Here is a 4802-nt window from a genome sequence, read left to right on the forward strand (position 1 = left end):
TGTGGGATCTTCCCGGACCGGGGCACGAACCCGTGTCCCCTGCATCGGCAGGCGGACTCTCAACCACTGCGCCACCAGGGAAGCCCTACAGTTTTTTAAAAAATAAAACTATTTATTATTTATTTATTTTTGGCTGCGTTGGGTCTTCGTTGCTGTGCGTGGGCTTCTCATTGTGGTGACTTCTCTTGTTGTGGTGCACGAGCTCTAGGCACATGGGCTTCAGTAGTTGTGGCACGCGGGCTCAGTAGTTGTGGCTTGTGGGCTCTAGAGCACAGGCTCAGCAGTTGTGGCTCATGGGCTCAGTTGCTCCGTGGCATGTGGGATCTTCCCAGATCAGGGCTCGAACCCGTGTCCCCTGCATTGACAGGTGGATTTCCAACCACTGCGCCACCAGGGAAGTCCCAGCATTTTGTATTATTTCTTCATTTAAAATAATCATACAATATTCATTATGTAGATACAGCACCATTTGCCTAACCATTTTTTCATTGAAACTTTGAGTCTATATATAGACCATATATATAGACCATATATATTCCAACCTTCCACTAAGTGGGAGGGTCATTTATCTTCTTCTTATATATTTCTACTGATAAGAAGACAATATATTTTCAGGTCTCTCATTTATTCAACAAATGTAGTTTTGAACCCCATGACATGTAGGGCATTATTGGTTGGTCAAGACACAGAATTTTCCTGTAGATAACTATGGTACAGTATGGAATGGGATAACTGCCGCAAAAGAGCTACATAGTTTGTTGAAATTATAGAGAAGGGAGTAAAGGAAATGAATGGATAGAGTGGAATGTGAACTAGAATTTAAAGGATAGCAAAAGTTTTAGAAAGTTAAAAATGAGGGTAAGTGTCTTCAGCTTCCACCTCTTAAGGAGTAAACTGGTACCAGATTAGGTCTCCTAATGTAAGCAATTACATAATGGACACAATATATCAAGTATCTGTTTACAGCTATTGGAAAACATACAGCACAGGACTGTAACCCCTGAGAGAAGGGAAACCACTGAAGTGAGCTATGCCACCACCTTGGCTTTCTGTCTTCACACACTTTTGAGACCCAAGATCAAAGAAGGGGCAAGGCAGGATTGTCTCGCTGAGTTGAAGAGACAGAGATCAGAGTTTGGGGAGGCAGAGATAGTTTGAATCTGTGGGCAGCAGAGGAGGGAGATATGCAGAAACAGAATTCTAGAAGCCTGTATATGGATACCCACAAGACTTTAGCTACGTATTATTAGGCGTGTAAATTGAGTAACTACTCGAATTCACACAGAGTGGGAGACCTTTAAGGTCTAATCAACCAGAGTGGAGACATCTCATTGAAAACTGGGAGCATTCAGTAGACACCTCAGAAAGGCTACACTTGAATAGGGTTAAATTAGCCCAAGAATAAAGGCTAATCTTGACCTGCTCTCACAAAGTTTAAAAACAAGTCTTAAAAGATTAAACTGAACATTAAGTATCCTAACTGTCTACCAGTACAAAGCCAAAACTCTTTAAAGGAAGACAACAAAATTCAGATGCTCAATAACAGAACACCCATAATGTCCAGCATCCAATAAAACAATTAGTAGAAATACAAAGAAGCAGAGAAATGTGACCGCTAGGCAGAGAAAAATGAGGCAATAAAGGACATCAGCAAGACGGCAGAATAGGAAACACCAGACCTTCCTTCACCCATGGAGACAAGAATTTAACAATATATGAACAAGTTGCTTTTGTTAGAAAATCAGAAACCAGCTAAGAGATTCCTGCATAGAGATCTTCCTGTTAGATTTTGGGAGTTCAGATTCTTTTTCTGCTTCAGCTACTAACTGGCTGCCCTCTTCGCCTTTCAATAAAATGATGAACTGAAACAACGTAGAGTAATCCAGTGCTTTACTTCATTAAAACTTGGCAGGTCCCAATGGTATGGGAAACCCTGGTACTCCTCAGGTTTGGTGAGTGGGTAAAATATCCTTCCTCAACTCTCCTGCTGGTGATTCCATGAGACTAGCCTGCAGGTTTTTCCATCATAGCTGGAGACAGAACTGCCCTGAGTGTTGAGACGGTGGTACCAAACTGCTCTTCAAATGGTTATGAAGAAAGGTATCTTCCATTCCTCATTTCTTCTTTTTTTTTTCAATTTATTTATTTATTTCTGGCTGTGTTGGGTCTTCGTTGCTGTGTGTGGGCTTTCTCTAGTTGCTGCGAGCAGAGGCTACTCTTCGTTGTGGTGCACAGGCCTCTCACTGCGGTGGCTTCTCTTGTTGTGGAGCACGGGTTCTAGGCTCGTGGGCTTCAGTAGTTGTGGTGCGCGGGCTTAGTTGCTCCACGGCATGGGGGATCTTCCCGGACCAGGGATCGAACCCGTGTTTCCTGCATTAGCAGGCAGATTGTTAACCACTGTGCCACCAGGGAAGTCCCAATTCCTCATTTCTTATATCAGAGGAAGAACTGTGGATATTTGTAAGAATAAGTCATTTGTGGTTTTCTGAAAGTGAACACCTCAGATTTGAAAGCTTATGCCAATTAGGTGTATTCCTGAAAATGGGTACAAACTGTTATGTCTAATCTTTTAAGGCCAGCAGACCGTAAACAGGGGTAAACAGAAAATAAATATTTCTATTTTTGGCCTGAAAGTGGTAAAAGCTATTTTGTGTTTAAAAGAGAGAGAGGGAGAAATTTCTGCACCCCAGGCAAGCATGAAGCCCAGCAGGAAAATTCTTGCATTCATTCACCAGAGCACTTCTCCTCAGCACGGCTTGTCATGATTAAGAGAAACCTCCAACTCCTGACTTCTTCCTCGGGAGGGAATGGAGTGGAACGTATATCCAGTGTTCTTTTTGTGGTGCTGCCAAGGGACTGGTTTCTGTCTTACCTGAGTCTAAGCACTGAGAGGAATGGGATGTCAGGTCATAGAGAACAGAGGCAATCAAGGTGGCTTGGCCTAGCACCAGAGTCTGCACAGATAGACACTAGGTGGAACTCCAATACTGCAACTTTCTACAGTACCAGAGAGGCTGAAGTATTGCAGACAGACACAAGGAAGACATCTTAAGTAGAAACTGGTAAGCCTCTTAATTAGGAGATGACACGTGCAAACCCAAAGAGGATGCATACCCAAAAAAGGCTTGAGAGGTCTCCACATTCTCTAGCTGGGCTGATTGGAGAAGGTCCTTCCTGTGGAAACCAGACCACAAAGACTGAGAGAGGTAGCTGAGTTTTCAAATGCTTAAGTCCCAACACACAAATAACACAACACACAAAGAAAGAGAAAAACATAGCCTATTCAAAGGAACAGATTAAACCTCCAGAAACCAACCCTAAAGAAATGGCAATATGTGAATGACCAGACAAAGAATTCAAAACAACTATCATAAGATGTCCATGAATTAAAAGAGAACACAGATGGACGACTAAATGAAATCAGGAAAATGATGCATGAATAAGATGAGAATACCAACACAGAGATAAAATTATAAAGAAGAACCGAACAGAAATTCTGGAACTGAAAAATACAATAACTGGATTGGAAAATGTACTAGAAGGACTCAACAGCAGACTTTACCAGGCAGAAGAAAGGATCAGCAAATTGAGGAGTTTTGAAATTACCGAGGCAGAGGAGCTAAAAGAAAAAAGAAAGAAGAAACATGAAGATAGCCTAAGGGACTTATGGGACACCATCATGCAGAGCAACATATGCACTATGGGAGTCACAGAAGGAGGAAAAAGAAAGAAAGGGGCAGAGAGCCTATCTGAAGAAATAACAGCTGAAAACTTCCTAAATCTGTGGAGAGAATTGTACATACAATTTCAAGAAGCTCAAAAAACTCCAAGTAGGATCAGTCTAAAGACACCTACATTGACATATCATAACCAAAGTGCCAAAAGTTACAAAGGAAGAATCTTGAAAGCAGTTAGAGAAAAGTGACTTGTCACATAAAAGGGAGCTCCTACTATATTATCATCCTATTTCTCAGTAGAAACCTCACAAGATAGAGGGAGTGAGATGATATAGTCAAAGTGCTAAAAGAAAAAACCTGCCAACCAGAATACTGTATCCAGCAAAACTATCCTTCAAAAACAGAGAAATCAAGACTCTCCCAGATAAACAGAAACTGAAGGAGTTGATAACCACTAGACCCGCCCTACAAGAAATACGGAAGAAGGTCCTTCAAGTTGAAGCAAAAGGATGATAAACGGCAACACAAAGCCATACTAAAGTATAAAATGCTCTGGTAAAGGTAAATATATAGACAAATACAGAATCCTATAGTATGGTAATGTAGGTGTGTAAATCATTTTCAAATCTGGTATAGAATTTAAAGAAAAAAGCATAAAAAGTCATTATAAATCTATGTTAGTAGATATACTATATAAAAGGGGCATTTTCTCTGACCACAGGAGAGTAAATTAACAATCAACAGCATTATTAATCATTAGAAAAATGCAAATCAAAACTACAATGAGATATCATCTCACACCGGTCAGAATGGCCATCATCAAAAAATCTAGAAACAATAAATGCTGGAGAGGGTGTGGAGAAAAGGGAACACTCTTGCACTCACTGTTGGTGGGAATGTAAATTGATACAGCCACTATGCAGAACAGTATGGAGGTTCCTTAAAAAATTACAAATAGAACTACCATATGACCCAGCAATCCCACTACTGGGCATATACCCTGAGAAAACCATAATTCAAAAAGAGTCATGTACCAAAATGTTCATTGCAGCTCTATTTACAATAGCCAGGACATGGAAGCAACCTAACTGTCCATCAACAGATGAATGGATAAAGAAGATGTGG

The sequence above is a fragment of the Physeter macrocephalus genome, chromosome 6, assembly GCF_002837175.3.
Source record: "Physeter macrocephalus isolate SW-GA chromosome 6, ASM283717v5, whole genome shotgun sequence".
NCBI classification, from domain to species: domain Eukaryota; kingdom Metazoa; phylum Chordata; class Mammalia; order Artiodactyla; family Physeteridae; genus Physeter; species Physeter macrocephalus.